Genomic DNA, 18,250 nt, shown 5'->3' on the forward strand with positions numbered 1-18,250 from the left:
GTGTTGCATGACCACTTTAATTACTTCCAGGGGAGATTTAAAAATCCATTTAATGTTAGATCCTTCATGTTAATTACCTAGTGAATATTTGCAACCGAGCGAACTTTTTTGTTTTACCAGTTGAAGAAATAATAATTTGACTTTATTTTAACTTTGAATTTTGATCGGGTTTGGATCAAAGTGAGATTTAGCAAATTGACTGTGATGACATGGCAACATTAGGAGGGGATTACTGTAGCTTAATTATCCGGGCGTCACAGGGAGTCCAGCAGTGGAGGAAGGACCGACGTCGGAGCGGCCCGGGCCGAGATGGGGGACGATGGCGCTGCCGGGGCCGCCCAGCCTGAGGCGTGGGACAGGGGTGCTGCCGGCGGTGCGGAGAACACCCGCGGCCGGCTGGACAGAGGGCGCCACGCTGGGTGCCGAGGTGGACGAGGAAGCGGCTGCGACGCCGTCAGGGACGGGCGTCTTGCCCAGATCGCCGAGGTGCGCATGGCGTGGCGCGGGTGCAGCCGGGGTGGTGGCGACCGTGGCCTACTGCAGTACCAGCGAACAAGGAGAGGAGCAGTGACCTCGTTGAGAGGACCAGTTCGCTCGGGGCATGGCTATCTCCAGCTGCAGCCTGTACTTATGTGAGTGACATCATAGAAGGCAATGCTGATGGATCTGCCAGCCACATTGCCACAAATTCTCGTAGTGCCTTTGTTGACTTCATCGCCGCGAGGGCCGAAAGATCACCGAGGAAGCTCTCTGTCAAGAAGCACCGTGACCCGTTGACCGAATCCTTCCGGAACATGGCTAAGAAGCTGCTGCTCGAGAATGAATTGACAAAGAATTTTTGTAACAACAAACTACTGCATTCTGAAGATGCACCTGATCCGAATGAGGTTGCATTTTATACCAAAAGCACTGGGGACACTCAACGACAGTCAACCTAGGAGCAATCCAGCTATGAAATAGCTTCTCCACCTGCATCGTCGAAGAAGCAAGCAGCGGTACCACCGATCGCAACCTGAAAGGCGACGAATCAGTGTATCTTGGCTACCAATCCGATATTCAGCTATGATGCTTCTGTGCATGGTTTTCACTTTCAGTTTCAGAAATTTTTTGCACCAACCAAAATTCAACTGTGATCCTTATGATTTCGGTTTGCATTTCGGCCAAAGGGCTGAAATATTCACTTGAATTCAATTAAATATTTGTTTTTTTTGAGAAATATTTCAATTCATGTACACTACTCTAATTACAGAAATATTTTGACCAAAATGTAAATATTTAAGTGCCTACTGAAATCAGTGACATTCAGTAAATTTCATCGAAATCTCACTGAAATTGAAAGCCATGCTTCTGTGCCGGACAGTGAACAGTGCCATTTACATGGACTGCATCCTGCTGGGATTATCAGCTAAATAGTGCAAGCAAAAAACTAAAACTCCTGCCTGAACTTCATGGTGATATCACCTGTGATTGCAATGGCTATCAGTCAAGGTACATAATGGGTCTGTGATTGCATCGCTTGAACTTAGAATACTCGAACCAAAATTACCATGATAAACCGTGTAGCTAATGACAATTCATTTCAAGCTATCTGAAAACATAAGACTGGAAAGAAACAGGCAAGGATGTTCATGCTGATACCACCCACCAAGACGCAGTGTGTGGAGATATATTTCTCGATAAGGAGCCTCAAGAAATTGGTCATCAAGAAACATTTAGAAAAGCTCGGAAACCTCGTGCACTACATTGCTCCTGTCCCTCGCTTCCTCCTGCTGCACACTCTAGTTTAATTTCGTGTTGAATTTCTATACATGTGTGTTCTTCTGGCTTGCCGCGGAGGTGTGCCACAGCCCTGCTCCCCGCAGCATGACCTCGCTGATGTTATTAATTCCAACTTTGGTATGTACGTCTGTACACCTGCGGCAATTCAGTTTTTCCGGGTTTTTAATATAAACTCACACGGTCAGTTACATGTTCAACCTCCGACGCGCAACTGGATATGTCGCAACCCGCACAGCTGCAAGAGCAGAGGGCACGCTGCATCATTTTGTACTGGGCGATCAACCATCTGTTGAAGCTCTTTTTCCGGGTAATCATTGTCACCGTCTCTGTAAGGGGACCTATACTCTTCTTTCCACCCTCAAACATCCCGGTCTGCTCGCTGCTGAACTCTATTGTGGGTGTGTTGGCAGAGGAGATCCGACAGACGTGCTCTATGATGGCAGCCTCTGCAAGCTCCACCTCCGGAGCCGTGGAATTCACATCCAATGGCGGCATGGATTCTGGTGAGACTAGACAGATGCTCAATGCCAAATTCAAAATCTCCATAAAGAGACAGCGTCTCTAGAGTGTTGAAGTGGAGCCGAAGCCCTCGCAGCCGTGGCATGGCTCCTTGATCAAACTGCAGCTCATTGCCACCAGCCTTGCATGTGATCCAGAACACCTTAAGACACGGAAAGGCTCCACTGGAAATTATCACCCTTCTTCTTTGTCTTCTGGAAGATGAGTGCGTGTCCGTCATGGCAGCGACAGGTCCTGTAGATACTAACTTGAGAAGGATAAGATGGGGCGCGGACGCGATGATACTCAGACCTTGCTCTCCCAGTTGACTAATTTCAATATTCAAGTGGGTGACACAGGGGGCCATACAAAATGCAGTACTTCCCAAGATTGCACCAGATATGGTCAGCTCAAATCTTGGCAACTGGTACGGACACAAGTCCAGTTGGCCAACCAAGTCATCATCAAGACAATGCGGAGATAGGGATTGAAGGTTAGAGTGTCCAACCGCCCTGAGGAAATCGACAATGGCACGTGCACTGTCCACATATGGGTCTAACCCGTCAAAGCTCAAGCCAAGGACCCTCAACCTCTCCGACTGAACCAGCAGCTCTACCACCTTATGGAGTGACTCGATGTCGTCGACACGGATCGTTGATACTTCTTGTAGTCCTTTCATTATAGGGATATCACTCAGCATCTCCACAACATCTTCAATCAATAGGCATACCATCCTTTCCAATCCAACTATAGATGCAGGCAGATTTCTCAGGTTCGTGTGCCTGACATCCAGCGTCTCCAAGTGCTCCAGCTATCCAATTTCGTCTGGTAATGTATGGATAGCAGCCCCTCTCAGTCCCAAGTATCTTAGCAGAATCAGCCCTCCAATGCCTTTTAGATGGTGGCTTCTCAAATTACCATTATCTTCCACATCGAGTACTCGTAGAAATTTGAAGGTTCGTAGAACAGGCTTCCCTTTTGAGCATTTTTACGGTACCCTATACTGCTGAAGCGGGAGGGACCAGTATAACTAAATCGGACCATTGATTTCCTGAGGGTAGGATAGGCATCAAAATTAAGGGCGATATGTTTTCTTTTTGCCACGGGCCTAGGTTTGAGCCCATTTTGTATGCACACCCAGTTGCGCTACTCGATTGATTCGCCTCCTTCTCCGTGCCGCCCGCCGCTCGCCTCCTTCTCCTTACCGTTGGCGCCGCCACCAGTCGCCGCCAGTCTCCCACACTTCAGCACAGCCCTGCTCCTGCGGCCGCCACCAGTCGCCGCCACTCTCCCACGCTCCAGCACAGCCCTGCTCCTGCGGCCGCACCATCCTAGTCGACGTAGCTGCTTCCACCCTTGTATATCCACGCTCGCTGTCGTGGACCTCCGCGGCGCGTCCCTGTATCTCAACGTGGTGAGGATTACTCTTGTGAACAAAGCACTAGAATTGGCATGTCTTCTGTTCATGGACAAATCATGTTGAGTACTGCTGCATGATGGAAAAAATCACAGTTAATTAGATCCTACACGATGGGAAAAAATCATAGTTAATTAGATCCTGCCGTGCACGCTCGTCAAAAGAAATGTTCTTACGGATGGCATTGTTGTCTGGTACATGGTGTTTATCAGTGGGTAATTTGTGTTGGATAGTAGTTTTGATCAGTTCATGATTTTTCTCCCATTTTAATTTGGGGCTAAATATTGGGGGGGGGGGGGGGGGGGGGGAGTGTAGCCACAGTTTATAAGTGTACTGTTGTTTTGTGCTATAATTCTTATGCCTGTGTACTGCTGTCTATGAACGTCAAAACATCATGGCTCAGTTTTGGATGATAACAAAAATAGTACCAAATGTTGTTCAATGACATACTGGAGTATATGTAATGTTTCTGTTTGATTATATACGCAAGCATTGTTACTGATGCATTTTGATTTTCTTGTTCATACTTTTAGCACGACATACTAAGGCTATCTTATTCTTCGTACTGAAACGAGTTTTAGTTTCACAACTGGAATTAAAATAAGTTAGACATGATTCTTTATTAATTGCAGTGTTTGACATGGAATATGGGAGTGCCACCCTGGAGGACATTGCAGAATATGACACGGTGATCAGTCAAATTTTTGGCAGCGAGGAAGAAGGTTACAATTACTATAATGCATAGGCTCGGTCAAAGGGTTTTGGTGTTAGAAAGGAAGAACTGACTAGGAAGTCGGACACGAACATAGCTTTTCGGCGCCTATATGTCTACTCTAAAGAAGGATATCGGGCGAGGAAGCACTTTGAGAAAACTAAACAGGTGCGAACTCCTAGGCCGCTGTCACGTTGTGGATGTGGTGCTCGGATGGAGATCGAGCTTCGTATGGATAATGGTGAATGGTTTGTAAAAGATTTTGTGGACGAACATAACCATCCACTCGCTAAGCCTGAGCAGACAACTTACATAAGGTCACATCGTGGGCTGAGTGACGTGCAAAAGGCTGATGTCATTGAGTATGGAATTGGTGGCCTTCGAACACATCAAATAATGGAAGTAATGGAGAAGGATAGTGGTGGTTTCAGCAAGGTAGGCTTTATTCCTCGGGACCTGTATAATTTTGTTGCCAAGTACAAGAAGGAAAGGATAGAAGGCCGTGATGCCGAATTTGTGCTCCGTTATATGGCAGCCCGAAAAGACATGGATGGCGTTTTTTTACAAGTACACCACTGATAGTGAAGGGCATCTGATGAACATCTTTTGGGCAGACGCACAGTCTCGGATTGACTACGATGCCTTTGGTGGCGTCGTGATCTTTGATAGCACTTACCGTGTGAACAAATACAACCTGCCATTTGTCCCCTTCATAGGAGTGAATCACCATCGCAGCACGACCGTGTTTGGCTTTGGTATTGTCTCAGCTGAGACCGAGGCATCTTTTGTGTGGTTGCTTGAAGCATTTTTGGAGTCAACGCAGCAGAAACATCCTAGATCAGTAATCACCGATGGTGACCATGCAATGGCGAAGGCGATAGCGGCGGTTTTTCCCAATACAGATCACCGGTTGTGCAGCTGGCACATCGAGCAAAACATGATACGACACCTACGGAAGAAAAAGCTCAAGGATTTTAGGAAATTTTTTATCACATCTGGGATGTCGATGAGTTTGAGAGACGTTGGGTTGAGTTTATGGTGGATTATGATATCTCTGAAAAAGATGCTTGGATTATGAGGATGTACGAGCTGAGGAAGAAGTGGTCTAGAGCCTATACAAAAGGTAGATATTTCCTTGGCATGCAGAGCAATCAGCGTAGCGAAAGCCTAAACTCTAGGCTTCATAAGAATCTGGATAGGAGAATGTCACTTGTTGATTTGCTAGAGCACTCAGATCACTGTTTATCGCGTATCCGCAAGAATGAGGCCGAGTTGGATGCTACAGCTTCACTGACAGTACCTTTTACTGAATTAACAGCTGATCCACTTGAGAGAAGTGCTGCTCTGATTTATACTCCAGTGATGTTCAAGAAGGTAAAACATCAAATCATGCAGTTGTCAAAATGGGAAGTAGTAGAAGTGACCAAGAATGATGCTTTTGTTCTGTATACAGTTGCTCGCAAAGAGAGTAGGCATGTGACGTATGTTGTGAGGTTTGTCATGGCAGGCACGTTGCTTCAGAGTGTGAATTGCCATTGTCTGAAGATGAACTCGGAGGAGATCCCGTGCGCACACATTTTTTCTGTTCTAAAATACCTTGGCTTAGTCAGCATTCCTAGGTGTTGTGTCTCAAGAAGATGGACGATGGTAGGCATGTCCGCATTTGATTCAGAGAGATATGGTAATATGCATGATTGGTCTGAGCGGATGGATCGTTACCATGAACTCCGCAACATTTGTAGTCTGTATTTATTCAAAGCTTCAAACATTCAGGAGGCGTCACATAAGGTGGTGGGTTTTCTCAAGGGTATTATAGCTGAAGGCGGGGAAGATGATGGGAAAAATGAGGCGGCATCACTGGGCCCTCTTCCAGCATATTTTTCAAGGTCAAGCCAAGCATGTCCAGGAAATGTCCAGAATCCAAAAATAATTAAACCGAAAGGTGCTCCATCCAAGACATCCAACAAGAGGTGGAAGCCGTTTAACGAGATTTGGAATGAAAAAAATGTTGCCAAGAAGTGAATTTTATTTTTATAATTCCTGACTTTTATAATGCCAGAATTGTATGAATTGATTTTTTAGTGGTGGTGCCGCTCATGTACTCGTCTACTCATGCTACTGATGCATCTCCTGAAACCATTGTTTTGTTGCGTTGTGTGGCAGAAGATTTATTGTGCTGGTGTTTCCTTAATGATTTATCTTTCCGCATGAAGGTCATTTTATTGGGATTAGGAAGTGCATATGTCATTTATATGTTTGATGAGACTAGTAAGCGTGTTCATATGATCTCGCGAGTCAATTTCTAATTTCTTGGGTGAGTTATATATTCTGTTCTTGAGCTAAAAAGTTGGCTATGGCGGTATCTGGACGGATGGTTGCACATGTATGCAAAGTATACACTGAAAAGGAGGCAATATGTGAATATCACAAAATGAATTATTGTTTTGGGCTACAGATAATCAAAAATAATTACAAGCAAAATATAATAATGTCCATAATGGGATTCGAACCCATGACCTTGAGGATATTAGTGCAAACCTAACCAGATGAACAAAACAAATTTATGTAACTTTTTCAGATATATAGTTATTTATGTCACTTCAGGTAGCTCGCAATAAGAAACTAGGAAAATATTATTACTAGGGTCACAAGTTATTTTGTACAGATACTTTCGGTCACCTAATATCCCTCTCTACATCCTAAAAATAGGAAAAAGTTTGGGCTCATTTGGTTGAGTTGGAAAAGAAATGCCTTTGAGACTTGACCTCCGGCAGACCCGAATGGTCCTCTTTGCACATGATGTACGTGATGGCATGCATGAAATGACACCAAATTTTGCCGGCATGTGTACATGCCCAATCTATACCCCCACGCATGATTTGGATGAAAACAGACACCGAACGCACATTGCGTCACGTCCGGGCAGTGTTTTAGGGTTTTTTTACCGGGAAAATCCTAGAAAATGCATCGAACGTCGGGAATCAACGAAAATTGGCATGCATTCTTGCCATGGTGATGTGAGGGTGTGGAAAAAGTTTGGGCTCATTTGGTTGAGTTGGCAAAGAAAATGCGTTTGAGACTTGACCTCCCGCAGACCCGAACGATCCTGGTTGCACATGATGTACGTGATGGCATGCATGAAATGACACCAAATTTTGTCGGCATGTGTGCATGACCAATCTATACCCCCACGCATGATTTGGACGAAAACGGACATCGAATGCATGTTACGTCATGTCCGGGCAGTGTTTTAGGATTTTTTTACCAGGAAAATCCTAGAAAATGCATCGAACGTCAGGAATCAACGAAAATTGGCATGCATTCTTGCCATGGTGATGTGAGGATGTGGAAAAAGTTTGGGCTCATTTGGTTGAGTTCACTTGTAGAAAAAGGACCTAATGTGAGACACATTAGTCCCGGTTCGTTTTTGGCCCGGTACTAATGGTACCATTAGTGCCGGTTCAAATGTCTATGCATTAATGCCGGTTCGTGTTGAACCTTTAGTACCGGTTCGTGCCACGAACCGGTGCTAAAGGTGTGGTGGCAGGCTGGCGTCAGGCCGGGGCCCCACGATCACCTTTAGTACCGGTTCGTGGTACAAACCGGTACTAAAGGGCTAACCTTTAGTACCGGTTCGTGCCATGAACCGGGACTAAATGGGTCTGACCTGTAGTCCCGGTTGGAGACACAAACCGGGACTATAGGGCAATTTCCAAACTCTACCCCCCCCCCCCCCCCCGTGTATCGCCATTTCAGTTTTGAAAAAATCAAAAGAAAATGATAAAAACTTCAGAAAATAAAATCCTTCGAGAGGTAGTTATATTACTACATCTACTAGTTAGGAAAATTTGAAAACTTAAATTTGGACATGTTTTGCAAAAAGTGTAGGGAAAATGTAAAACGACTATAACTTTTGCATACGATGTCGGAAAAAAACGTATAATATATCAAAAAATTCAGCACAAAAATCCGCATCCGATATCAAAGCATGATGCAAAATGGACGTATCAACTCCCCCAAGCTTAGACCTCGCTTGTCGTCAAGCGGTAGCCGATATCGAAAAATATGTCCACATGTTTAGAGATAGAGGTGTCCATAAAATAAAATACGGACATGAGGACATCATGATCATTCTTTGAATAGCAACATATGTATATATTGTCACATGATTTCTTATGCTGAAGTAACAATCAATTCACAATGTAAAATATGAATCAGAAACTTCATTGAAAACTACCAAACTATAATCTCAGTCATTGAAGCAATTGCAATTTATCATAACATCGGAAAGAGTCAATATAAGAGCTTTTCAGAAGGTCCACATACTCAACTATCATTTAGTCTTTCACAATTGCTAACACTCACGCAATACTTATAGGTATGAAGTTATAATCGGACACAGAGAAAGATAGGGGCTTATAGTTTTTGCCTCCCAACCTTTTACCTCAAGGATAATATCAACAATAATAGTTTATGATAACTTACATCCAATTGGATATATATATCAGGATCTTTCCAACAGATAGGCCCTTTGCAGAGGGAAGAAGAGGTTGTCATGTGCTTTTATGGTTGGATGCACAAAATCTTAATGCGAAAGAATGTCACTTTATATTGCCACTTGTGATATGGACCTTTATTATGCAGTCCGTCGCTTTTATTACTTCCATATCACAAGATCGTATAAAGCTTATTTTTTCTCCACACTAATAGATCATACATATTTAGAGAGCAATTTTTATTGCTTGCAACAATGACAACTTACTTGAAGGATCTTACTCAATCCATAGGTAGGTATGATGGACACTCATGGCAAAACTAGGTTGAAGGATATTTGGAAGCACAAGTAGTATCTCTACTTGGTGCAAAGAATTTGGCTAGCATGAGGGGGAAAAGCAAGCTCAACATGTTGGACGATCCATAACAATATACTTTATTTCGGATATAAGAAAAAATAACCCATTACATTGTCTTCCTTGTCCAACATCAACTTTATAGCATGTCATATTTTAGTGAGTGCTCATAGCCATAAAAGATGTCCAAGATAGTATATTTATATGTGAGAACCTCTCTTTCTTTATTACTTCCTATTAATTGCAACGATGACCAAAACTATGTTTGTCAACTCTAAACAACTTTTATTCATCATACTCTTTATATGTGAAGTCATTACTCTCCATAAGATCAATACGACACTACTAGGAAAATGCTTATACATAGAATTTTAGCAGTAGCGCCTATTTGGAAGCCCACGCTACTGGTATGTACCAGTAGCGCCGGCCAAAACGGGCGCTACTGCTACTGCATAGCAGCAGCGCTGGTTGGCGCGGGCAGCGCTGCTGTTTAGCGGGCCGCCGTGCCAAAAGGGCAGGCTACTAAGCTATAGCGTGTGATGTGCCCCGGCGCTACAGCTATCTCCAGCTGCAGCCTGTACTTATGTGAGTGACATCATAGAAGGCAATGCTGATGGATCTGCCAGCCACATTGCCACAAATTCTCGTAGTGCCCTTGTTGACTTCATCGCCGCAAGGGCCGAAAGATCGCCAAGGAAGCTCTCTGTCAAGAAGCACCGTGACCCGTTGACCGAATCCTTCCGGAACATGGCTAAGAAGCTGCTGCTCGAGAATGAATCGACAGAGAATTTTTGTAACAACGAACTACTGCATTCTGAAGACGCACCTGATGCGAATGAGGTTGCATTTTATACCAAAAGCACTGGGGACACTCAATGACAGTCGACCTAGGAGCAATCCAGCTATGAAATAGCTTCTCCACCTGCATCGTCGAAGAAGCAAGCAGCGGTACCACCGATCGCAACCTGAAAGGGGACCAATCAGTGTATCTTGGCTACCAATCCGATATTCAGCTATGATGCTTCTGTGCATGGTTTTCACTTTCAGTTTCAGAAATTTTTTGCACCAACCAAAATTCAACTGTGATCCTTATAATTTCAGTTTGCATTTCGGCCAAAGGGCTGAAATATTCACTTGAATTCAATTAAATATTTGATTTTTTTGAGAAATATTTGAATTCATGTACACTACTCTAATTACTGAAATATTTTGACCAAAATGTAAATATTTAAGTGCCTACTGAAATCAGTGACATTCAGTAAATTTCATCGAAATCTCACTGAAATTGAAAGCCATGCTTCTGTGCCGGACAGTGAACAGTGCCATTTACATGGACTGCATCCTGTTGGGATTATCAGCTAAATAGTGCAAGCAAAAAACTAAACTCCTGCCTGAACTTCATGGTGATATCACCTGTGATTGCAATGGCTATCAGTCAAGGTACATAATGGGTCTATGATTGCATCGCATGAACTTAGAATACTCGAACCAAAATTACCATGATAAACCATGTAGCTAATGACAATTCATTTCAAGCTATCTAAAAACATAAGACTGGAAAGATACGGGCAAGGATGTTCATGCTAATACCACCCACCAAGACGCAGTGTGTGGAGATATATTTCTCGATAAGGAGCCTCATGAAACTGGTCATTAAGAAACATTCAGAAAAGCTCGGAAACCTCATGCACTACGTTGCTCCTATCCCTCGCTTCCTCCTGCTACACACGCTAGTTTAATTTCGTGTTGGATTTCTATACATGTGTGTTCTTCTGGCTTGCCGCAGAGGTGTGCCATAGCCCTGCTTCCCGCAGCATGACCTCGCTGATGTTGTTAATTCCAACTTTGGTATGTACGTCTGTACACCTGCAGCAATTCAGTTTTTCCGGGTTTTTAATATAAACTCACACGGTCAGTTACATGTTCAACCTCCGACGCGCAACTGGATATGTCGCAACCCGCACAGCTGCAAGAGCAGAGGGCATGCTGCATCATTTTGTACTGGGCGATCAACCATCTGCTGAAGCTCTTTTTCCGGGTAATCATTGTCACTGTCTCTGTCTTTTTTCGGCGCCTCTATGTCTGCTCTAAAGAAGGATATCGGGCGAGGAAGCACTTTGAGAAAACTAAACGGGTGCGAACTCCTAGGCCGCTGTCACGTTGTGGATGTGGCGCTCGGATGGAGATCGAGCTTCGTATGGATAATGGTGAATGGTTTGTAAAAGATTTTGTGGACGAACATAACCATCCACTCGCTAAGCCTGAGCAGACAACTTACATAAGGTCACATCATGGGCTGAGTGACGTGCAAAAGGCTGATGTCATTGAGTATGGAATTGGTGGCCTTCGAACACATCAAATAATGGAAGTAATGGAGAAGGATAGTGGTGGTTTCAGCAAGGTAGGCTTTATTCCTCGGGACCTGTATAATTTTGTTGCCAAGTACAAGAAGGAAAGGATAAAAGGCCGCGATGCCGAATTTGTGCTCCGCTATATGACAGCCCGGAAAGACATGGATGGCGAATTTTTTTACAAGTACACCACTGATAGTGAAGGGCATCTGCTGAACATCTTTTGGGCAGACGCACAGTCTCGGATTGACTACGATGCCTTTGGTGGTGCCGTGATCTTTGATAGCACTTACCGTGTGAACAAATACAACCTGCCATTTGTCCCCTTCATAGGAGTGAATCACCATTGCAGCACGACCGTGTTTGGCTTTGGTATTGTCTCAGCTGAGACCGAGGCATCTTTCCTTGAATCCCTTTAGGATATTGAGGCTGTGCTCGGCCAGCCTGTGTGGGATTCCTGGCATGTCTGATGGATGCCAGGCGAATATGTCCCAATTCTCGCGCAGGAACTCTCGTAGTGCGGCGTCCACGGCGGGATTTAACTGTGCCTCGATGGAGGCTGTTTTTGTAGGGTCCATTGGGTGGACTTGGGTTGCTTGAAGCATTTTTGGAGTCAACGCAGCAGAAACATCCTAGATCAGTAATCACCGATGGTGACCATGCAATGGCGAAGGCGATAGCGGCAGTTTTTCCCAATACAGATCACCGGTTGTGCAGCTGGCACATCGAGCAAAACATGATATGACACCTACGGAAGCAAAAGCTCAAGGATTTTAGGAAATTTGTTTATCACATCTGGGATGTCGATGAGTTTGAGAGACGTTGGGTTGAGTTTATGGTGGATTATGATATCTCTGAAAAAGATGCTTGGATTATGAGGATGTACGAGCTGAGGAAGAAGTGGTCTAGATCCTATACAAAAGGTAGATATTTCCTTGGCATGCAGAGCAATCAGCGTAGCGAAAGCCTAAACTCTAGGCTTCATAAGAATCTGGATAGGAGAATGTCACTTGTTGATTTGCTAGAGCACTCAAATCACTGTTTATCGCGTATCCGCAAGAATGAGGCCGAGTTGGATGCTACAGCTTCACTGACAGTACCTTTTACTGAATTAACAGCTGATCCACTTGAGAGAAGTGCTGCTCTCATTTATACTCCAGTGATGTTCAAGAAGGTAAAACATCAAATCATGCAGTTGTCAAAATGGGAAGTAGCAGAAGTGACCAAGAATGATGCTTTTGTTCTGTATAAAGTTGCTCGCAAAGAGAGTAGGCATGTGACGTATGTTGTGAGGTTTGTCATGGCAGGCCTGTTGCTTCAAAGTGTGAATTGCTGTTGTCTGAAGATGGACTCGAAGGAGATCCCGTGCGCACACATTTTTTTGTTCTAAAATACCTTGGCTTAGTCAACATTCCTAGGTGTTGTGTCTCAAGAAGATGGACGATGGTAGGCAAGTCCGCATTTGACTCAGAGAGAAATGGTAATATGCATGATTGGTCTGAGCGGATGGATCATTACCATGAACTCCGCAACATTTGTAGTCTATATTTATTCAAAGCTTCAAATAGCCAGGAGACGTCACAGAAGGTGGTGGATTTTCTCAAGGGTATTATAGCTGAAGGCAGCGAAGATGATGGGAAAAATGAGGCGGCATCACTGGGCCCTCTTCCAGCATATTTTTCAGGGTCAAGCCAAGCATGTCTAGGAAATGTCCGGAATCCAAAAATAATTAAACCGAAAGGTGCTCCATCCAAGACATCCAACAAGAGGTGGAAGCCGTTTAACAAGATTTGGAATGAAATAAATGTTGCCAAGAAGTGAATTTTATTTTTATAATTCCTGACTTTTATAATGCCAGAATTGTATGAATTGATTTTTTTAGTGGTGGTGCCGCTCATGTACTCGTCTACTCATGCTACTGATGCATCTCCTGAAACCATTGTTTTGTTGCGTTGTGTGGCAGAAGATTTATTGTGCTGGTGTTTCCTTAATGATTTATCTTTCCGCATGAAGGTCATTTTATTGGGATTAGGAAGTGCATATGTCATTTATATGTTTGATGAGACTAGTAAGCGTGTTCATATGATCTCGCGAGTCAATTTCTAATTTCTTGGGTGAGTTATATATTCTGTTCTTGAGCTAAAAAGTTGGCTATGGCGGTATCTAGACGGATGGTTGCAGATGTATGCAAAGTATACACTGAAAAGGAGGCAATATGTGAATATCACAAAATGAATTATTGTTTTGGGCTACAGATAATCAAAAATAATTACAAGCAAAATATAAATAATGTCCATAATGGGATTCGAACCCATGACCTTGAGGATATTAGTGCACAACCTAACCAGATGAACAAATATTTTTTATGTAACTTTTTCAGATATATAGTTATTTATGTCACTTTAGGTAGCTCGCAATAAGAAAATAGGAAAATATTATTACTACGGTCGCAAGTTATTTTGTAAAGATAATTTCAGTCACCTAATATCCCTCTATACATCCTAAAAATAGGAAAAAGTTTGGGCTCATTTGGTTGAGTTGGAAAAAAAATGCCTTTGAGACTTGACCTCCGGCAGACCCGAATGGTCCTGTTTGCACATGATGTACGTGATGGCATGCATGAAATGACACCAAATTTTGCCGGCATGTGTGCATGCCCAATCTATACCCCCACGCATGATTTGGACGAAACCGGACACCGAACGCACATTGCGTCACGTCCGGGCAGTGTTTTAGGGTTTTTTTACCGGGAAAATCCTAGAAAATGCATCGAACGTCGGGAATGAACGAAAACTGGCATGCATTCTTGCCATGGTGATGTGAGGGTGTGGAAAAAGTTTGGGCTCATTTGGTTGAGTTGGAAAAGAAAATGCCTTTGAGACTTGACCTCCGGCAGCCCGAACGGTCCTGGTTGCACATGATGTACGTGGTGGCATGCATGAAATGACACCAAATTTTGCCGGCATATGTGCATGCCCAATCTATACCCCCATGCATGATTTGGACGAAAACGGACACCGAACGCACGTTGTGTCACGTCCGGGCAGTGTTTTAGGGTTTTCTTACCGGGAAAATCCTAGAAAATGCATCGAACGTCGGGAATCAACGAAAATTGGCATGCATTCTTGCCATGGTGATGTGAGGGTGTGGAAAAAGTTTGGGCTCATTTGGTTGAGTTGGAAAAGAAAATGCCTTTGAGACTTGACCTCCGGCAGACCCGAACGGTCCTGGTTGCACATGATGTACGTGACGGCTTGCATGAAATGACACCAAATTTTGTCAGCATGTGTGCATGCCCAATCTATACCCCCACGCAAAATTTGGACGAAGTGTGACACTGAACGCACGTTGCGTCACGTCCGGGCAGTGTTTTAGGATTTTTTCACCGGGAAAACCCTAGAAATGCATCTAACGCAAGTTATGGATTCGATGCCATCATCAATAAAACAGTTTAAGAAAGCCCACCCGGAACTAGAAAACATGGTACATTTTTCAATGCTTAGTAAATACATACCGAGAGTTAATTTTCATATTATATGTCTTATGCTTCTTAACTTATTATAGCTCAAAGGCATGCAACTCCATATGGAAGTAGCATATCGGCATGTTGGCCGAAAAGTCGATACTTGGAAGGATTTCAACATCACCACTTGGAAAGTTCAAGTTATCAAAAACATACCACGACAGAAAGACAGGTACTGTACACATCATTTAAAATCACTCATTTTAGTATTCATAGTAAAAAATATTTATAAACAATCCATATGATTGCAGCATGTCATGTGGGCTTTTTGCGGTAAAGAATATGGAAAAGTTTACAGGCAACAATCTAGATGGAGCCTACACAGCGATACGATGTCCACACTTAATTTAACCATACCATTACCGTTGTTACAACTATGAGACTGACTCAACCTATTACGCAGGATGACATCCCCGAGTTCGGAAACAACTCACTGCCCTCCTAGTGGAGTCTCCACTGAACATGAAAGGACGGCGAAATGGCGAGGACTAAGATAGTGAAAGTCATGAATGAAGGATGAAGAGAGCTGAATGCTGTTACAATTTGCTACTTTTTCTAGAATAAAATTTGGATTAAGATTTGTCTAAACTTTACGCTCGTATTTTGGAAGTTCTGATTGAACTTTAGAAATTTTTACAATTTAGAATTTGCCACTTTGAACCATCAACTTGTAGGATTGCAGCTTACTTTGGGAGATGAACTAAATTTGTCAATGAACTATTGCATTTCTAGGCTTCCTGTAATGCTCTATCATGTATTTTAAAAGCATGCCTTGGGCAAGCTTCTATATCACCACCCTTCTCCACACAAGCATGTTCAAGTCATGAGCTAGTGTTGGTGTTGCTGTAATTCGTATGGTCAATCAGGTAATCAGTGCAAGATGCTTGTCATATGTGTGGATGGAACCGAGAGTGCATATGCACATTAGATGTTGTGAATAAAAGGTTCTGTGCTTGGTCATTAATTTTAATATGCAAGGCATCCATTGGCTATGTAAAATACAATGTTCTCTTGCCATGTATGTGTTGAGTGTTGGTTAACAAAATGATAATGTTAAGTGAAATTCTTCAATATCAAATGAATTCTTTGTACGGAGTTTTTTAGTTCTATTGGATTTCTGATAAGAGTTTGTATACCGGTCTACCATTGTCTCTCTTCATGAATGCGGTCCTGCTGAGCAAGCTTGAGAAGCCTTTGTAATTGTTTGTATGTTTGAGCAGTTTCTTCCTTTCAACTGCGATAATATGTGCAATTTCATCTTCATTCTACAGTACAACTTTCCTTTCTACTTGAAGTTAGAGGGAGGTTAGTAGGCGTCAGCAGGATTGCATAGCCCAATATCCTCCCTTGTAACATAATTTTGCAAGCTACTGGTCACCACACATTATTACGGGTTCTGTATGTCAAACAATGCTCTCTGTTTAATGCAAAATATATTGTTTGTTTCTCCAAAACCTTCATATGACAAAAAGTTCTATCAAATGTAGACATCATTATAAAGTGGGAACAGATACTGCAACGATGAATTTATGTTTACCTGCTAGTGCAAACCATCAAGTTCAGCATCAGAGAATTAACTCTCACATGCCATTTCAAGCAATGTTGAACCAGCAGGTGCTACAGCTGGAGGAGGTGCCTGGAAAAGGTTTACATGTTAGTCTGGTTGTCAATCTTACTTGGAATCTCGATTATCAATGTATAATTTGAACCAGACTGGTATTTCAAAGTAAAAAATAAGTCAGCAAATAGATCGGTCTAACATCACTTGGTCATAATCTGTGAGTGAGAATTGAGATTTATATTTTGCGGGACAATTGGTATTTATTTTGGGCCTGTCTGCCATTTCTAGATTTATTTTGCGAAACAAGTCACGCTAGATCATAAAACGGACACAGGGGGGTTTGGACTCCAAGCATCAAGTAAAAAAGACATGGTTGGCTATCCAACATTCCCCTATAACCTCGCAAAGCCAAGCCGGCATTACCATATTACCGCAATAAACATACATCCTGTACACAGCTACAACTTCGACACCACGCATATAACTAAGAAGCAACCCATGTCCTCTCCTAAGATAACCTGGATGCTCCTCTCAACTGATGTTAGTGACCAGCCATCTAACCTTCCATCACTCACAGTCGCAGACCACATATGTGCATTCACAAAACTGAGCCAAAAGCCGGCTGTTATTTACACATGATCATCACACCCATACATATAGGGCTGCTCTCTTCTCGACGCCCAAATAAAGAAACAGAGCCGACGAGGTGAAGGACAAACCAAGCATTACTTTCTGCATTTCACCATATCAGTGCTGCATTGCCTAGCCAAGCTCGTAGCTTTGTCGCATGACCAGCATGTTACCGAGCCATGCTCGTAGCTGCGCCGCCTGGTCCAGCTCTGAGCCGCCCCCTTGTCATTGCTCACGCAAGTAACCTAGCAAGGTCTCAACCTGCAAATCACACAACTGAACATATAAGTGGCTTGGAAATTCAGGAACAATTTTTAGCTTGATCTAAACTAAATAGAAGGCATACATGGGGTGCGATCCCTCTTTTTGAATCACTTAGTCATGACAAAGTAGACAGACTCTACAGGAGAAACTTATAATTATAAAGCATGTACATGAGTATTTCAGTGGGAAATCTCAAGCACATGGTTTCTCACGGAATTTTAAGTTTGATTGGTTTCTAGCATAGTTTCAAATAGTCGGCTATAGCTCCGCTATAGCCCGCTATAGCCATTTCAGCAGGGTTCCGCTAAATGGTCGCCTTCACAAATAGCCCGCTATAGCTCTGCTATAGCTGATTTGAAGGCTCGCCGCTATTTTCCATAGCCCGCTATTTAAAACATTGGTTTCTAGTGACAGCAAGCATTGTTTGACCTAGAGGCCTCTTTGACCTGTAGGAGGGAGAGCACTCATCCTCCTGTACTAGCAAGGTTTAGCAGATCCTGGACTGTAATTAACAAGTGTGAAGTTAAACAAGTGCATATCTCGGCCATGTGAACTGAATGTACAAGTCAACACCTTCTTGATCAGTACTAGCATGACAAAATACGCGTTGATTTGGGTATTTTTGAAGACCAGATAGAAGAAATCTACCAAACACTCAAGTACAT

The 18,250-nt window shown here is 43.2% G+C and overlaps 1 pseudogene; it reads right to left on the reverse strand.

Annotated features, from left to right (window-relative positions):
* Positions 1 to 949: 949 nt before the first annotated feature.
* The window catches only part of LOC123191472 (uncharacterized), a 39,938-nt pseudogene continuing 22,637 nt past the window's right edge, over positions 950 to 18,250 (reverse strand).

The sequence above is a fragment of the Triticum aestivum genome, chromosome 2A (assembly GCF_018294505.1).
Source record: "Triticum aestivum cultivar Chinese Spring chromosome 2A, IWGSC CS RefSeq v2.1, whole genome shotgun sequence".
Taxonomy (NCBI): domain Eukaryota; kingdom Viridiplantae; phylum Streptophyta; class Magnoliopsida; order Poales; family Poaceae; genus Triticum; species Triticum aestivum.